The following is a 20441-nucleotide window of genomic DNA, read 5'->3' on the forward strand; positions in this document are numbered from 1 at the left end:
CCCCCAATATTCTGCGCACACCGCCTGGATGGAGAAATGCCCCCCAATATGCTGCGCACACCGCCTGGATGGAGAAATGCCCCCCCAATATGCTGCGCACACCGCCTGGATGGAGAAATGTCCCCCAATATGCTGCGCACACCGCCTGGATGGAGAAATGCCCCCCCAATATGCTGCGCACACCGCCTGGATGGAGAAATGCCCCCCCAATATGCTGCACACACCATCTGGATGGAGAAATGCCCCCCAATATGCTGCGCACACCGCCTGGATGAAGAAATGCCCCCCAATATGCTGCATACACCACCTGGATGGAGAAATGCCCCCCAATATGCTGCACACACCGCCTGGATGGAGAAATGCCCCCCAATATGCTGCATACACCTCCTGGATGGAGAAATGCCCCCGAATATGCTGCACACTCCGCCTGGAAGGAGAAATGCCCCCCCAATATTCTGCGCACACCGCCTGGATGGAGAAATGCCCCCCAATATGCTGCGCACACCGCCTGGATGGAGAAATGCCCCCCCAATATGCTGCGCACACCGCCTGGATGGAGAAATGTCCCCCAATATGCTGCGCACACCGCCTGGATGGAGAAATGCCCCCCCAATATGCTGCGCACACCGCCTGGATGGAGAAATGCCCCCCCAATATGCTGCACACACCACCTGGATGTAGAAATGCCCCTCAATATGCTGCACACACCGCCTGGAAGAAGAAATGCCCCTCAATATGCTGCTCACACTGCCTGGATGGAGAAATGCCCCCTAATATGCTGCACACACCGGCTGGAAGGAGAAATGCCCCCCCAATATGCTGCACACACCGCCTGGATGGAGAAATGCCCCCCAAAATGCTGCACACACCGCCTGGATGGAGAAATGCCCCCCCAATATGCTGCACACACCGCCTGGATGTAGAAATGCCCCTCAATATGCTGCACACACCGCCTGGAAGGAGAAATGCCCCTCAATATGCTGCGCACACTGCCTGGATGGAGAAATGCCCCCCAATATGCTGCACACACCGGCTGGAAGGAGAAATGCGCCCCCAATATGCTGCACACACCGCCTGTATGGAGAAATATCCCCCAAAATGCTGCACACACCGCCTGGATGGAGAAATGCCCCTCAACATGCTGCGCACACCGCCTGGAAGGAGAAATGCCACTCAATATGCTGCGCACACCGCCTGGAAGGAGAAATGCCCCCCCAATATGCTGCACACACCGCCTGGAAGGAGAAATGCCCCCCCAATATGCTGCGCACACGGCCTGGATGGAGAAATGTCCCCCAAAATGCTGCACACACCGCCTGGAAGGAAAAATTCCCCCCAAAATGCTGCACACACCGCCTGGATGGAGAAATGCCCCCCAATATGCTGCATACACCGCCTGGATGGAGAAATGCCCCCCCAATATGCTGCGCACACCGCCTGGATGTAGAAATGCCCCCCAATATGCTGCATACACCGCCAGGATGGAGAAATGCCCCCCAATATGCTGCACACACCATCTGGATGAAGCAATTCCCCCCAAAATACTGCATACACCGCCTAGATGAAGCAAAGCCTACCAAAGTACTGCACACACCACCTGGTTGGAGAAATGCCCCCAAAATGCTGCGCACACCGCCTGGATGGAGAAATGCCCCCCAATATGCTGCACACACCGCCTGGATGGAGAAATGCCCCCCAATATTCTGCGCACACCGCCTGGATGGAGAAATGCCCCCCAATATGCTGCGCACACCGCCTGGATGGAGAAATGCCCCCCCAATATGCTGCGCACACCGCCTGGATGGAGAAATGTCCCCCAATATGCTGCGCACACCGCCTGGATGGAGAAATGCCCCCCCAATATGCTGCGCACACCGCCTGGATGGAGAAATGCCCCCCCAATATGCTGCACACACCGCCTGGATGTAGAAATGCCCCTCAATATGCTGCACACACCGCCTGGAAGAAGAAATGCCCCTCAATATGCTGCTCACACTGCCTGGATGGAGAAATGCCCCCTAATATGCTGCACACACCGGCTGGAAGGAGAAATGCCCCCCCAATATGCTGCACACACCGCCTGGATGGAGAAATATCCCCCAAAATGCTGCACACACCGCCTGGATGGAGAAATGCCCCCCCAATATGCTGCACACACCGCCTGGATGTAGAAATGCCCCTCAATATGCTGCACACACCGCCTGGAAGGAGAAATGCCCCTCAATATGCTGCGCACACTGCCTGGATGGAGAAATGCCCCCCAATATGCTGCACACACCGGCTGGAAGGAGAAATGCCCCCCCAATATGCTGCACACACCGCCTGTATGGAGAAATATCCCCCAAAATGCTGCACACACCGCCTGGATGGAGAAATGCCCCTCAACATGCTGCGCACACCGCCTGGAAGGAGAAATGCCACTCAATATGCTGCGCACACCGCCTGGACGGAGAAATGCCCCCCAATATTCTGCACACACCGCCTGGAAGGAGAAATGCCCCCCCAATATGCTGCGCACACCGCCTGGAAGGAGAAATGTCCCCCAAAATGCTGCACACACCGCCTGGAAGGAGAAATGCCCCCCAAAATGCTGCACACACCGCCTGGATGTAGAAATGCCCCCCAATATGCTGCATACACCGCCTGGATGGAGAAATGCCCCCCCAATATGCTGCGCACACCGCCTGGATGTAGAAATGCCCCCCAATATGCTGCATACACCGCCAGGATGGAGAAATGCCCCCCAATATGCTGCACACACCATCTGGATGAAGCAATTCCCCCCAAAATACTGCATACACCGCCTAGTTGAAGCAAAGCCTACCAAAGTACTGCACACACCACCTGGTTGGAGAAATGCCCCCAAAATGCTGCGCACACCGCCTGGATGGAGAAATGCCCCCCAATATGCTGCACACACCGCCTGGATGGAGAAATGCCCCCCAATATGCTGCACACACCGCCTGGATGGAGAAATGCCCCCCAATATGCTGCACACACCGCCTGGATGGAGAAATGCCCCCCTAATATGCTGCACACACCGCCTGGAAGGAGAAATGCCCCCCCAATATGCTGCACACACCGCCTGGATGGAGAAATGCCCCCCAATATGCTGCACACACCGCCTGGATGTAGAAATGCCCCTCAATATGCTGCACACACCGCCTGAAAGGAGAAATGCCCCTCAATATGCTGCGCACACCGCCTGGATGGAGAAATGCCCCCCAATATGCTGCGCACACCGCCTGGATGGAGAAATGCCCCCCAATATGTTGCATAGACAGCCTGGATGGAGAAATGTCCCCCAATATGCTGCACACACCGCCTGGAAGGAGAAATGCCCCCCCAATATGCTGCGCACACCGCCTGGATGGAGAAATGCCCCCCAATATGCTGCGCACACCGCCTGGATGGAGATATGCCCCCCCAATATGCTGCGCACACCGCCTGGATAGAGAAATGTCCCCCAATATGCTGCGCTTACCGCCTGGATGGAGAAATGCCCCCTCAATATGCTGCGCACACTGCCTGGATGGAGAAATGCCCCCCCCCCCAATATGCTGCGCACACCGCCTGGATGGAGAAATGCCCCCCCAATATGCTGCACACACCGCCTTGAAGGAGAAATGCCCCCCAATATGCTGCGCACACCGCCTGGATGGAGATATGCCCCCCCAATATGCTGCGCACACCGCCTGGATGGAGAAATGTCCCCCAATATGCTGCGCTTACCGCCTGGATGGAGAAATGCCCCCTCAATATGCTGCGCACACTGCCTGGATGGAGAAATGCCCCCCCCCAATATGCTGCGCACACCGCCTGGATGGAGAAATGCCCCCCCAATATGCTGCGCACACCATCTGGATGGAGAAATGCCCCCCCAATATGCTGCACACACCGCCTTGAAGGAGAAATGCCCCCCAATATGCTGCACACACAGCCTGGATGGAGAAATGCCCCCCAATATGCTGCATACACCATCTGGATGAAGCAATGCCCCCCAAAATACTGCACACACCGCCTGGATGAAGCAAAGCCCCCCAAAGTACTGCGCACACCGCCTGGAAGGAGAAATGCCCCCCAATATGCTGCACACACCTGGTGGAGTACACAATGCCCCCCAAATATGCTGCATCCCCCTTTGAAGCATTGTCCCCCAAAATGCTGCACACCCCACCTGTATTAATCATTGCCCCCTGTCCCCCAAAATGCTGCACACCCCACCTGTATTAATCATTGCCCCCTGTCCCCCAAAATGCTGCACACCCCACCTGTTTTAATCATTGCCCCCCAATATTCTGCAACCACGCCCCCTGCTAGAAGCCATCAATTAATATAATCTAATGAGCGCTGTCTAGTGTGGAAAATCCACGCGTGCGCAGTGTCAGGGTAAGGAAATTTTTTACATGTCGAAACACTGTGAAATCTCCTTAACCCTGACGGCGCATGCGCAGCTGGGTGCACGGGCGGTATTTTCGCGTGCACCCAGGAATCGGCGCGCACTGTATCATGAGTTCACTAAGTTCCTGGTCGCCCGTTGTACTGCGCAAGCGCGGAGGCGCACACCCCCCGACACACCCCCGGAAGTCACGTGGGGTAAGGTTTTCTTTCAGGTTTAGGTTTTTTCTCAGAACATCGGTGTTCGGCCAGATCTCTATACCTTGCGAAAAGTCTATACCGGAAGTGACGCAGCCGCACAGGAATCAGCTGGAGGAGGGAGTGCGCTGATTCCTGATTACCAAAGAATCATTGCAAAGATTCCTGATTACCAAAGAATCATTGCAGTGCCACGATAAAAGTACTTTGTGCACCACACGTGAGCACTTAGGGGTACAGAGATTTTGCAGCGCAAAATGTCGCATCAGATCTCCCTACCCCTGAGTGCGCAGGCAACTGGTGACCTCGGTATCCAGCTCTCAGCTCTGCGGTAAGGATGAACTGCAATTGATGATTTGTGGGCGCCTGTGCACTCGGGGGTAGGGAGATCTGATGCGACATTTTGTGCAGCGCCGCTTTGGTAAGCCAGTGGATGTGCTCTTGCGCAGCGCCACACACACCCTCCAGCTGATTCCTGTACGGCCGCGTCACTTCCGGTATAGACTTTTCGTTGCCACGATCACAATTGATGAGAGTTAAGCGTATTGTCTCAGACCCATCCATTGTTGAAGCTAGATTGAATGAAATGTCACAAAAATTCATTGCGACGGGTTTTCCGGCCCATATCCTTCGTACACACACTCATAAAGTAGCAGATATTCCAAGAGGTAATTTGCTGACGCCTAAATCACTAACTAAAAAACGTATCCAGAAACGTATCCCGTGTGTTACATTTTCACATCAGAGTATGGACATTAAAGGGAACCTGTCACCAGGATTTTGTGCATAGAGCTGGGGACATGGGTTGCTAGATGGCCGCTAGCACATCTGCAATACCCAGTCCCCATAGCTCTGTGTGCTTTTATTGTGTTAAAAAAACGTTTTGATCCATATGCAAGAGCTGGAGCGCAGAAATCTCGCGATGCGCGAGCTAGCGCATGCGCAGTGTCGGCATCATGTTCATTCCCTGTGCTGGCATCAGCACAGGGAACGAACTACGCATGCGCTAGCTCGCGCATCGCGAGATTTCTGCGCTCCAGCTCTGTGACGTCAGCCAGCAAGGAGGAGATTCGGAGGACGCGGGACGGTGCTGCGCTCAGAAAATTGGACTCCTCTCCGGACACAGGACTCATATCAGGTTCATTTGCATATGGATCAAAACTTTTTTTAACACAATAAAAGCGCAGAGACCTATGGGGACTGGGTATTGCGGATGTGCTAGCGGCCATCTAGCAGCCCATGTCCTCAGCTCTATGCACAAAATCCTGGTGACAGGTTCCCTTTAAAAAGATTGTGTATAAACACTGGCACATCCTGACTAGCAACTTCCCCAATATTTTTCATGAAATGCCACTGATGTCCTATAAGAGGGCTAAAAATATCAGGGATATGCTTGTTAAATCGGACCTTGGGACTAGTAAGGACAACAGTATTCAGACCACCATCATAGGCTCCTCCATTAGAGGCACATATCCATGTCTCTCATATGCTCAATGTAGTAATGTCACTAAGGGCTCGACCTTCACCCATCCCACTTCAGGGAAAACATAATATCCAGGGTCACTTTTCATGCCAAACTAATTATGTGATCTACCTAATCAAATGCCCTTGTGGCCTTGGTTATGTGGGCCAGACCATTCAAAAAATCAAGGAGCGCATTTGTCAGCATAAGGCCTCATGCACACGACCGTTGTTTTGGTCCGCATCCGAGCTGCAGTTTTGGAGCCAGATGTGGACCCATTCACTTCAATGGGGCCGCAAAAGATGCGGACAGCACTCCATGTGCTGTCCGCATCCGCTGCTCCATTCCGTGGCCCCGCAAAAAAAATATAACATGTCCTATTCTTGTCCGTTTTGCAGACAAGAATAGGCATTTCTACAATGGGCCGCCTGTTCTGTTCCGTAAATTGCAGAACGCACACGGACGCCATCCGTGTTTTGCGGATCCACGGTTTGCGGACCGCAAAACACACAACGGTTGTGTGCATGTAGCCTAAGTCAAATATTCGGACTAAAAAGACTGACGCCCCCCTAGATGAGCATTTTATTTTACAAAAACATGCCATTAGCCAACTACGGTTTTAAGTGATTGACTGCATTCCACCATCCGAGAAGAGGAGGTGACCGTCAAGTGTTGTTACGAGAGAGAGAGATGATGTGGATTCGACGCCTATGTACTCTGCAACCTATTGGACTCAATAGGGATTATCTTTTGGATGAAAAATGTTGTTAATATTCTCTATTCCCTTTTTTGAGAATCTCTAATGTTTGTTTCTTTTTCACCTTGTAGGATCGGAATTGTCCAGTAGCGGGTGGAGACATCCGCCAAGCACTTTCTACGGTCATTCTGCTATGACCCCCAGCACACTTATGCATCTTATATGGGTGACCTATTGTCTATTACTGATGTAAAGTACAATGCAAGTGTGGTGCGGTGCATTTGTTCCATCTACCTAAGTGTATCTATGGTTCTTTGGTAATTGGGGATAGTTCTTTGATTTATATATGGCTATTCTGTCATTCCCAGGGGCGTCGTTAGGTCAAAACATTCGGGGCTTGAGCCCCGGATGTTTTGACCAGTGCCCCGAATGTACTGCTGGCACTGGCAGGGCCGGCCGGCACTCTGAGTCTCCTGCGCTACACCGGCCCCGCCGCTCATGTGTAAATAATAATCCTAATCCGCCGCCTGCCCTGTGCCTGCAGAGTGCAGATTTAACTTAACTTGAAAAATCATCCGCAGATTCCGCAGATTCCGCAGCCGGCCGCTCGTCTCACTAGATTCCACTGCAGCTCCGCCTCCGGTAACAGCAGGCAGTGCGGGCAGCGCTCACTCACTGACGTCAGGCGCCTGCTCCTCCCACTAGGCGGTGCAGGCGCGTGACGTCAGTGAGTGAGCGCCGCCCGCACTGCCTGGATCTGGCTAGCTGAGACTAGAGAGAGTCGAGACTCTGATCCGAGTAAGGCTAGGTCACTATGAGTTAAAGTTACTAGGATTATTACAGTTTAAAATAATGTACAGTTGTACACTCCTGTGAGTGGAGGGGAGGGGGATCTGTGGATGGCACTGTTATGGGGAGGGGGATCTGTGGTGGATGGCACTGTTATGGGGAGGGCCGGGGGATCTGTGGATGGCACTGTTATGGGGAGGGGGATCTGTGGTGGATGGCACTGTTATGGGGAGCGGGATCTGTGGTGGATGGCACTGTTATGGGGAGGGCCGTGGGATCTGTGGATGGCAATGTTATGGGGAGGGGGATCTGTGGATGGAACTGTTATGGATAAACTGTGGGGTTGCCCAGACGGCTAGGCCCTTCACTGTAGTTATTAACCCCATTCAGCAGTCCCCCAGGGCCCATTCACTGAACGGGGGACTGCTGAAAGGGGTTAATAACTACTGTGAAGGCCTCCCCCCTTTTGGTGGCGATGAGGGCGTGGCTTCATTGGATGGGGAGTGGCTTCATGGGATGTGAGAGTGGTTTCACAGACAAAATATAACATCCCAGGTGGACGACAACAGCAGACAACAAAAGTCCAACAGGGATCCGGAGGGTAACGTTCTGGAACAACAACCAGGGAACACAGCTACACAGCTCCAGTGGGTCAGTATAGAAGTCCAGGCAGGAAGCTCTATATCTGGCAACCAGAGAAGTGGGAGAGGGGAATATAAGGAGGTTGGGATTGCTGGACAAGAAACAGCTGAGGAGAAGGAGCTACGGATCCCTGAGTGAGCCAAAAAGGGTTGCAAGGCAAACCCAGAAAGCTACCATTAAGAATCAGCCCTATCTTTATACATAGAGCGCGCAGCCACCCGCTGCGACTTCCTGACCCCGGGTATAACGGAGTCAGGCGTGGCTCTTGACACCCTCGTGACACATTGTCAAAGATAGCTCTAGGTAAAATAAACACAACCCTGTCCCAATTTGGACTAGAGGATATCTGGAGGGCAATGCACTCTAATGAAAAGGATTATACCTATTATTCAACAGCCCACCAGTCATACCATAGACTGGACTATATATTCCTCCCCACACAATTTATTAGCAATTGTGTCTCCTCAAAGATTGGGAGTATTCTTTTGTCGGATCACGCTCCAGTTATCGTCTCCTTCACCATACCTAATATGCCTAAGGCAGAATTTAGATGGAGGCTCAATGAGACTCTTTTGAGTAGCCCTCACATAGAAAAGTTAACTGGCCTGATAGAGGAATACTTCCGATTAAATGAGTCTACAGATATATCCCCAATGACACTCTGGGATGCTCATAAAACAGTTATTAGACGTCACTTGATAGCTCTTGGCATGTATGTAAAAAAACAAAAACAGAAAAGAATTACAGAACTTACCTTGGAAATTTCCAGGTTGGAAAAGTATCATAGAAGATCGTGGAATACGAATACTTTGGCACTCCTGGAGACCCTGAGATCTGAATTAAAAAACATATTAAATGCTAACACAGCCAAACTCTTCCTCTCAACACAATATACATACTATGCCCATGGCAATAAAGCTTCAAAGATAATGTTTTCCCAGCTTAAAGCTGGTATTAAATCTCAAAATTCGCAGCTAGTCCATAAGACAGATTTAATAGCAGAACAGTTATACAATCTAAGAGGCGATGTAACCCCAGACCAGACAAATGTGAGGAAACATAACATACAGTCCTGATCAAAAGTTTAAGACCACTTGAAAAATAGCAAAAAATCATATTTAGCATGGCTGGATCTTAACAAGGTTCCAAGTAGAGCTTCAACATGCAACAAGAAGAAATGGGAGTGAGACAAAACATTTTTTGAGCATTCAATTTCATGAAAACAACGAATAAACTGAAACAGGCTGTTTTTCAGCTGATCAAAAGTTTAGGACCACACCTTTAAAAAAAAAACTAACCCCCCCCCCCCCCCCCCAAAAACAGAAATCCAACTTCCAAACATGAACTCAGTAATGAGTAGCTCCGCCGTTATTGTTTATCACTTCAAAAATTCATTTCGGCATGCTTGATGCAAGCGTTTCCATGAGGTGAGTGGGAACATTTCTCCAAGTGGTGAAGACGGCCGCACGAAGGCCATCTACTGTCTGGAACTGTTGTCCATTTTTGTAAACTTCCCATGCCATCCATCCCCAAAGGTTCTCAATTGTATTTAGATCAGGGGAACACGCAGGATGGGCCAAAAGAGTGATGTTATTCTCCTGGAAGAAGTCCCTTGTCCTGCGGGCATTGTGTACTGTAGCGTTGTCCTGTTGAAAAACCCAGTCGTTACCACACAAACGAGGGCCCTCAGTCATGAGGAATGTTCTCTGCAACATCTGGACATAGCCAGCGGCCGTTTGATGCCCCTGCACTTCCTGAAGCTCCATTGTTCCACTGAAGGAAAAAGCACCCCAGACCATTATTGCGCCCCCTCCACTGTGGCGCGTAGAAAACATCTCAGGTGGGATCTGCTTGTCATGCCAGTATCGTTGGAAACCATCAGGACCATCAAGGTAAAAAAATTCTCATCAGAGAATAAAACTTTCTTCCACCTTTGAATGTCCCATGTTTGGTGCTCTATTGCAAAGTCCAAACGAGCAGTTCTGTGGCGTTCAAGGAGACGAGGTCTTTGAAGACGTTTTTTGTTTTTGAAGCCCTTCAGTCTCAGATGCCGTCTGATGGTTATGGGGCTGCAGTCAGCACCAGTAAGGGCCACAGTTTTTTTTTTTGGAGGTGTGGTCCTAAATAGGGATGAGCGAACCCGAACTGTAAAAGTCCGGGTTCGGGTTCGGTGTTCGGCGCTTTCTTGGCGCTTTTTGAAAGGCTGCAAAGCAGCCAATCAACAAGCGTCATACTACTTGCCCCAAGAGCCCATCACAGCCTTGCCTACTATTGGCATGGCTGTGATTGGCCAGTGCAGCATGTGACCCAGCCTCTATATAAGCTTGGGTCACGTAGCGCTGCACGTCACTCTGCTGATTCAAGCATAGGGAGAGGTTGCTGCTGCGACGTTAGGGCGAGATTAGGCAGATTAACTCCTCCAAAAGACTTAATTCAGTGATCGATCTCCAGCTGTGGATCATTGAAGTGCTGATATTGAATTGCTCACTTTTTTTAGGCTGCCCAGAGCGTTTTTATATCACTTTTTTCTGGGGTGATCGGCGGCCATTTTGTGGCTTGTGGTGCGCCAGCACAAGCTACCACCAAGTGCATTTAACCATCAATAGTGTGGTTATTTTTTGCTATATCCTACATCAGGTGCAGGCTGAGCCTGTGTCACCCAAGTGCATTTAACCATCAATAGTGTGGTTATTTTTTGGCCATATACTACATCAGGTGCAGGCTGAGCCTGTGTCACCCAAGTGCATTTAACCATCAATAGTGTGGTTATTTTTTGGCCATATACTACATCAGGGGCAAGTTGAGCCTGTCACCCAGCGCCTAAAAAATAGCCCTGACATTTATATTCCTCCAAATCAGTACTGTTTTAGCTGGTCAAATTATTTGTAGTGACCGTAAAAGCACAGTTTTTGTTCTGGGTTGAAAAAGTATTCCCAAATTTGCCATTTTCAAAATTAGTAGTTTCTGCTATATCAGGCCTACTTTAAATCTATCCCAAAAAGGGTATATTAGATTCAAGGTGCTGATAGTGTCATTCTGAGAAACTTAACACACACGCTACAGTGCAGATACAAGTCTAATTCTGTGATTAAAGGTATACCTGTAAGACAGTGCCTAAAAAATAGCTCTGACATTTATATTCCTCCAAATCAGTACTGTTTTAGCTGGTCAAATTATTTGTAGTGACCGTAAAAGCACAGTTTTTGTTCTGGGTTGAAAAACTATTCCCAAATTTGCCATTCTCAAAATTAGTAGTTTCTGCTATATCAGGCCTACTTTAAATCTATCCCAAAAAGGGTATATTAGATTCAAGGTGCTGATAGTGTCATTCTGAAAACTTAACACACACGCTACAGTGCAGATACAAGTCTAAATCCGTGATTAAAGGTATACCTGTCACACAGCGCCTAAAAAATAGCCCTGACATTTATATTCCTCCAAATCAGTGCTGTTTTAGCTGGTCAAATTATTTGTAGTGACCGTAAAAGCACAGTTTTTGTTCTGGGTTGAAAAACTATTCCCAAATTTGCCATTCTCAAAATTAGTAGTTTCTGCTATATCAGGCCTACTTTAAATCTATCCCAAAAAGGGTATATTAGATTCAAGGTGCTAATAGTGTCATTCTGAAAAACGTAACACACACGCTACAGTGCAGATACAAGTCTAATTCTGTGATTAAAGGTATACCTGTCAGACAGCGCCTAAAAAATAGCCCTGACATTTATATTCCTCCAAATCAGTACTGTTTTAGCTGGTCAAATTATTTGTAGTGACCGTAAAAGCACAGTTTTTGTTCTGGGTTGAAAAACTATTCCCAAATTTGCCATTCTCAAAATTAGTAGTTTCTGCTATATCAGGCCTACTTTAAATCTATCCCAAAAAGGGTATATTAGATTCAAGGTGCTGATAGTGTCATTCTGAAAAACTTAACACACACGCTACAGTGCAGATACAAGTCTAATTCTGTGATTAAAGGTATACCTGTCACACAGCGCCTAAAAAATAGCCCTGACATTTATATTCTTCCAAATCAGTAGTGTTTTAGCTGGTCAAATTATTTGTAGTGACCGTAAAAGCACAGTTTTTGTTCTGGGTTAAAAAACTATTCCCAAATTTGCCATTTTCAAAATTGTGGTGAACGGGAACAATGAGGAAAACATCTAGTAAGGGACGCGGACGTGGACATGGTCGTGGTGGTGTTAGTGGACCCTCTGGTGCTGGGAGAGGACGTGGCCGTTCTGCCACAGCCACACGTCCTAGTGTACCAACTACCTCAGGTCCCAGTAGCCGCCAGAATTTACAGGGATATTAGGTGGGGCCCAATGCCGTTCTAAGGATGGTAAGGCCTGAGCAGGTACAGGCATTAGTCAATTGGGTGGCCGACAGTGCATCCAGCACGTTCACATTATCTCCCACCCAGTCTTCTGCAGAAAGCGCACAGATGGCGCCTGAAAACCAAGCCCATCAGTCTGTCACATCACCCCCATACATATCAGGGAAACTGTCTGAGCCTCAAGTTATGCAGCAGTCTCTTATGCTGTTTGAAAACTCTGCTGCCAGGGTTTCCCAAGGGCATCCACCTAGCCCTACCCCAGGGGTGGAAGAGATAGAATGCACTAACGCACAACCACTTATGTTTCCTGATGATGAGGACATGGGAATACCACCTCAGCACGTCTCTGATGATGACGAAACACAGGTGCCAACTGCTGCGTCTTTCTGCAGTGTGCAGACTGAACAGGAGGTCAGGGATCAAGACTGGGTGGAAGACGATGCAGGGGACGATGAGGTCCTAGACCCCACATGGAATGAAGGTCGTGCCACTGACTTTCAGAGTTTGGAGGAAGAGGCAGTGGTGAGACCGAGCCAACAGCGTAGCAAAAGAGGGAGCAGTGGGCAAAATCAGAACACCCGCCGCCAAGAGACTCCGCCTGCTACTGACCGCCTCCATCTGGGACCGAGCACCCCAAAGGCAGCTTCAAGGAGTTCCCTGGCATGGCACTTCTTCAAACAATGTGCTGACGACAAGACCCGAGTGGTTTGCACGCTGTGCCATCAGAGCCTGAAGCGAGGCATTAACGTTCTGAACCTTAGCACAACCTGCATGACCAGGCACCTGCATGCAAAGCATGAACTGCAGTGGAGTAAACACCTTAAAAACAAGGAAGTCACTCAGGCTCCCCCTGCTACCTCTTCTGCTGCTGCCGCCTCGGGCCTCTTCTGCTGCTGCAGCCTCGGCCTCTTCCTCCGCCTCTGGAGGAACGTTGGCACCTGCCGCCCAGCAAACATGGGATGTACCACCAACACCACCACCTGCGTCACCAAGCATCTTAACCATGTCACACGGCAGCGTTCAGCTCTCCATCTCACAAACATTTGAGAGAAAGCGTAAATTCCCACCTAGCCACCCTCGATCCCTGGCCCTGAATGCCAGCATTTCTAAACTACTGGCCTATGAAATGCTGTCATTTAGGCTGGTGGACAAAGACAGCTTCAAACAGCTCATGTCGCTTGCTGTCCCACAGTATGTTGTTCCCAGCCGCCACTACTTCTCCAAGAGAGCCGTGCCTTCCCTGCACAACCAAGTGTCCGATAAAATCAAGTGTGCACTGCGCAACGCCATCTGTGGCAAGGTCCACCTAACCACAGATACGTGGACCAGTAAGCACGGCCAGGGACGCTATATCTCCCTAACTGCACACTGGGTAAATGTAGTGGCGGCTGGGCCCCAGGCGGAGAGCTGTTTGGCGCACGTCCTTCCGCCGCCAAGGATCGCAGGGCAACATTCTTTGCCTCCTGTCTCCTCCTCCTCCTACTCAGCTTCCTCCTCCTCTTCTTCCACCTGCTCATCCAGTCAGCCACACACCTTCACCACCAACTTCAGCACAGCCCGGGGTAAACGTCAGCAGGCTGTTCTGAAACTCATATGTTTGGGGGACAGGCCCCACACCGCACAGGAGTTGTGGCGGGGTATAGAACAACAGACCGACGAGTGGTTGCTGCCGGTGAGCCTCAAGCCCTGCCTGGTGGTGTGCGATAATGGGCGAAATCTCGTTGCAGCTCTGGGACTAGCCGGTTTGACGCACATCCCTTGCCTGGCGCATGTGCTGAATTTGTTGGTGCAGAAGTTCATTCGCAACTACCCCGACATGTCAGAGCTGCTGCATAAAGTGCGGGCCGTCTGTTCGCGCTTCCGGAGTTCACACCCTGCCGCTGCTCGCCTGTCTGCGCTACAGCGTAACTTCTCTGCTATGGCATGAAGAGACTGATTCTCTGCTGACATGAAGCCAGATTCTCTGCTATGGCATGAAGAGACTGATTCTCTGCTGACGTGAAGCCAGATTCTCTGCTATGGGACCTCTGTCCAATTGATATTGGTTAATTTTTATTTTTTTTATTTTTATTTTAATTCATTTCCCTATCCACATTTGTTTGCAGGGGATTTACCTACATGTTGCGGCCTTTTGCAGCCCTCTAGCTCTTTCCTGGGCTGTTTTACAGCCTTTTTAGTGCCGAAAAGTTCGGGTCCCCATTGACTTCAATGGGGTTCGGGTTCGGGACGAAGTTCGGGTCGGGTTCGGATCCCGAACCTGAACATTTATCCCGAACCTGAACATTTCCGGGAAGTTCGGCCAAACTTCTCGAACCCGAACATCCAGGTGTTCGCTCAACTCTAGTCCTAAACTTTTGATCAGCTGAAAAACAGCCTGTTTCAGTTTATTCGTTGTTTTCATGAAATTGAATGCTCAAAAAATGTTTTGTCTCACTCCCATTTCTTCTTGTTGCATGTTGAAGCTTGAGGATCGTCCAGTGTCTTGACGGACAGCCAATTGGATCCTCCGGCTCAGTGCTGATGAAATTTTTTTGGGTCTTCCACTTGACTTTTTTGTTCCATAACCCTCAGGATCATTTAAGAAATTCCAAATGACTGTCTTACTGCGTCCCACCTCAGCAGCGATGGCATGCTGTGAGAGACCCTGCATATGCAGTTCAACAACCCGACCACATTAAAAAAGGGAGAGTTTTTTTGCCTTTGCCATCACAAGGTGTTACTACCTGACAGAAAATGACAATGAATCCACATCTTTGCACAGATTTGGCCTTTTAAAGGCATGGTCCTTTTGATCATCTGAAAAACAGCCTGTTTCTGTTTATTCGTTGTTTTCATTAAATTGAATGCTCAAAAAATATTTCGTCTCACTGTCATTTCTTCTTGTTGCATGTTGAAGCTCTGTTTGGAACCTTGTTAAGATCCAGCCATGCTAAATATGATTTTTTTTCCATTTTTCAAGTGGTCTTAAACTTTTGATCAGGACTGTACAATCGTGGCTGAGTACATTGAACATACCCTCCCTGTCGAAGGACCAAATAACCAAGCTAAACTCCCCTTTCACGTTGATGGAACTGCAAACAGCTTTAAAAAAAACTCTCCCCTCAATAAGAGCCCTGGCCCTGATGGTCTACCAGTCATTTATTATTCTACCTTCAAAGAAGTACTATTACCCAGATTATCACATGTATGCAATAAGGCACGAGAAGGCTTAGCCTTTTCCAGTGATATGCTATCAGCACAGATCACTATAATCCCCAAACCTAACAAAGACCATACACTCTGCTCGAATTACAGACCAATTTCCCTTTTAAACAACGACTTAAAATTATACGCTAAACTACTAGCTAATAGGTTAAAAGTGTTTTTACCGGATCTTATTTCGGCAGAGCAAGTAGGATTCATCCCAAGTAGAGAAGGAAAAAAAAATATAATCAGAGTTATTCAACTCATGCAAATTGCCAATAAAAAGGGAACACCGTTGGCCATTCTCAGTATGGACGCCGAGAAGGCCTTCGATAGGGTAGACTGGCTATTTATGTCACAGGCTATGGCCAAATTCGGCATTCCGGACACCTTCATAGCGGGAGTTATGGCTATGTACAAAGAACCCACGGCATGCATTCTAGTAAATGGTAGCCTCTCTCCAAGTTTCCCCATAACAAACAGCACAAGGCAAGGCTGCCCTCTGTCACCATTACTATTTGTCCTAGTAATTGAAACCCTCTTGCAGTCATTCAGACAAAACATAGACATTAAGGGTATGTCGGTGGGGGACACAACTCATAAAACTGCTGCCTTTGCAGATGATGTTTTGTTATTGATTACAAATCCCAAAATTGCATTCCCAGCCATTGTGTCAACCCTCCAGACATTCCATGAACTCTCCAATTTCTCAGTGAATATATCTAAATCTATGGTTTTAAATGTGTCTATCCCCACCACAGAGTTAGATGAACTAAAGAATCTCATTTCTTTTCAGTGGACTTCTCACTCAATAACATTCTTAGGGGTTAAACTCACTCCTGAATTTTCACACCTGTTTAAGGAAAATTTCCTCACATTACCTAAAAAGCTTGAAGACATGATAGGCTCATGGAATATTCCCTTTATATCATGGTTTGGCCGTAGAGTATTAATTAAGTCCATTCTCATGCCCACTATTCTTTACTACCTCCAAGCCCTGCCTATACCAATCCCTAAAGAATTTTTTATGAAACTTCAAAAAATAATCTCAAGATTTCTTTGGGGAGGAAAGAAAGCAAGACTACCATATAAACAAATAATACAGCGAACTGCTGTGGGTGGTCTTGGAGTCCCAGTGTAATGACCGGCGTCACGCAAAAGGGAGGGAAATGGGAAGGCCCTGTCCAAGGGAGAGGGAAAGATGGTGACCCCTGACTCACCTTGCGGCTGGCACCTTCCTGCCCTGACGTCCCTAGACGGGTTCCTCACCCGTACGCCGATCACGTGCCTAAACCCTGGCTTTCCCTAAGATGAGCCCTATGTAGTGAACGGGGCGGTGGGATCACTAGTCCGCACCACTGACACTAAGAGGAAAACACCAAGGAGAGGACAGACAATACAGACAAACATATAATCCCAGGTTGGCGACAACAGCAGACCATCAAGGCCCAACAGGGATCTGGAGGGTAACGTTCTGGAACAACAACCAGGGAACACAGCTACACAGCTCCAGTGGGTCAGTATAGAAGTCCAGGCAAGAAGCTCTATATCTGGCAACCAGAGAAGTGAGAGATGGGAATATAAGGAGGTTGGGATTGCTGGACAAGAAACAGCTGAGGAGGAGAAGCTACGGATTCCTGAGTGAGCCAAAAAGGATTGCAAGGCAAACCCAGAAAGCTACCATTAATAAACAGCACTGTCTTAAGACATAGAACGCGCAGCCACCCGCTGCGACTTCCTGACCCTGGGTATAACGGAGTCAGGCGTGGCTCTTGACACCCTCGTGACACCCAGATCTCTACACGTATCATAAGGCAATAGTGTACTCCAGGTGCCTAGACTGGTTAAGACCATACAAGAATAGATTAGACATTGATGTAGAGAATAGCATATCCCCTCTACCGATTAGATCTTTGCTCTTTCTGGACCGTCACCAAATAAATGAAACATTACGCTCTCACAGCCCTATCACGGGTTACACATTACGCATGTGGAAGGAGTCGGATTGGTTGACACGATTATCTCCAAACTATCAAACACTATTGCAAGTAAGAGATGTGTTCTTCAACTCCTCGATCCACTTTCAGGAGACTCTACCAGAAAGAGCAAAAATTATGTCAACCCCAGCCCTAGACCTATGCCCAGATAATGATGTCCCGTCACTAGAGATACTGAGGGAGAACCCTTTAATGACCAGTTTGTCTACCTTTCATTTGATGCACTTTAGTAAATATATGAAAAAACACATAATAGGGTTATCCAACACCCCAGAACACTCCCTTTTTGAAAAATTAGCTTTACAGGTTAAAGAACCAAAAGGCAAAATATCAAAGCTGTACAATCTCATATTATCTCTAATGGGATACGACACACAACCTTATATTACCCGATGGGAAAAAGATTTAAACATTACATTCACCCCAATTACATTATCAAACCAATCCAGGGTGTCCAGGTGTGCCAAACTGCAGGAAAACAGTTATAAGATATTAACACGATGGTACTACACACCGTATCATCTTAGCAGCATGTTCCCAGAGTGCACTACAGAGTGCTGGAGGTGTCGGGGTGAAGTGGGTACTCATGGTCACATTTGGTGGTCCTGTGATAAGATAAAGCCCTACTGGCAAAATATATGTAAAACCATTTCTGACCTCAGTATGATTACTATTACGCCATCCCCGAAATTGTGCCTTTTTGGGATATACAGTGATATTCAGTGCTCAAGGCACACTCGCACCCTTTGCAATATTCTGTTAGAGGCAGCTAGGTTATTAATCGCAGTGAATTGGAAATCTATAGATCCACCCACAAAGCCACATTGGATACAGAAATGTGATCAGCTATACCGCCTTGAACAAATAGCACACTGGGACTCCCGCGCTACTCCTTTATTTGAAAATATATGGGGACCATGGAAAAATTACAGGAAATTCTCCAACAACTAAAGACAGAGATAATAAAGAGTAGATGGTCCTCAACACTTTGTATTTTTTGGTGTAAAACTTAGACCCCCCCTTTTTTGAACACCTGTAAAGTATTAAACTAATAGCTCTAGTCTAAATTACTCTTCCTTTTCTTCTTGTTACACCGTCTTTTTCCCCAGACGAAGTGACATATGTAGTGCCGTACCTAAGACAGTATTATACACTCAATCAAAACTAGCCTTTGGACGGCCCACTCCTGCGAATGAGTTTTTTACATTCCCTTCTCTCCCCTTCCCCCTCTTACCCCTAGACTTCACCCAATATTGTTCATAACTGTTCATGATATTGTAATGCAATGTTATGTTATATACACTCACCTAAAGAATTATTAGGAACACCTGTTCTATTTCTCATTAATGCAATCATCTAGTCAACCATTCACAGGGCAGTTGCTTCAATGCATTTAGGGGTGTGGTCCTGGTCAAGACAATCTCCTGAACTCCAAACTGAATGTCAGAATGGGAAAGAAAGGTGATTTAAGCAATTTTGAGCGTGGCATGGTTGTTGGTGCCAGATGGGCCGGTCTGAGTATTTCACAAAATGCTCAGTTACTGGGATTTTCACGCACAACCATTTCTAGAGTTTACAAAGAATGGTGTGAAAAGGGAAAAACATCCAGTATGCGGCAGTCCTGTGGGCAAAAATGCCTTGTGGATGCTAGAGGTCAGAGTGATTCAAGCTGATAGAAGAGCAACGTTGACTGAAATAACCACTCGTTACAACCGAGGTATGCAGCAAAGCATTTGTGAAGCCACAACACGCACTACCTTGAGGCGGATGGGCTACAACAGCAGCAGACCCCACCGGGTACCACTCATCTCCACTACAAATAGGAAAAAGAGGCTACAATTTGCACGAGCTCACCAAAATTGGACTGTTGAAGACTGGAAAAATGTTGCCTGGTCTGATGAGTCTCGATTTCTGTTGAGACATTCAAATGGTAGAGTCCAAATTTGGCATAAACAGAATGAGAACATGTATCCATCATGCCTTGTTACCACTGTGCAGGCTGGTGGTGGTGGTGTAATGGTGTGGGGGATGTTTTCTTGGCACACTTTAGGCCCCTTAGTGTCAATTGGGCATCGTTTAAATGCCACGGGCTACCTGAGCATTGTTTCTAACCATGTCCATCCCTTCATGACCACCATGTACCCATCCTCTGATGGCTACTTCCAGCAGGATAATGCACCATGTCACAAAGCTAGAATCATTTCAAATTGGTTTCTTGAACATGACAATGAGTTCACTGTGCTAAAATGGCCCCCACAGTCACCAGATCTCAACCCAATAGAGCATCTTTGGGATGTGGTGGAACGGGAGCTTCGTGCCCTGGATGTGCATCCCTCAAATCTCCATGAACTGCAAGATGCTATCCTATCAATATGGGCCAACATTTCTAAAGAATGCTATCAGCACCTTGTGGAATCAATGTCATGTAGAATTAAGGCAGTTCTGAAGGCAAAAGGGGGTCCAACACCGTATTAGTATGGTGTTCCTAATAATTCTTTAGGTGAGTGTAGATTTGTACAGCTCTCTATAATTGTACTCTGTCAATGCACTTGGATACCTTGCTGTATGAATACCCAACAGCAACACTAAGCACTTCATTGTTATAATGTACGATGTACCAACCTCGCTGACTTGGTGTAATGTCCAAGATGAAAGAAAACAATAAAAATAATTTTACAAAAAGAAAAATAGCCAGCTCTATAGCAGCTGTCTATTTCCTATAATCTGCAGGAACCATTTATT

The sequence above is a fragment of the Bufo bufo genome, chromosome 7 (assembly GCF_905171765.1).
Source record: "Bufo bufo chromosome 7, aBufBuf1.1, whole genome shotgun sequence".
Lineage (NCBI taxonomy): Eukaryota > Metazoa > Chordata > Amphibia > Anura > Bufonidae > Bufo > Bufo bufo.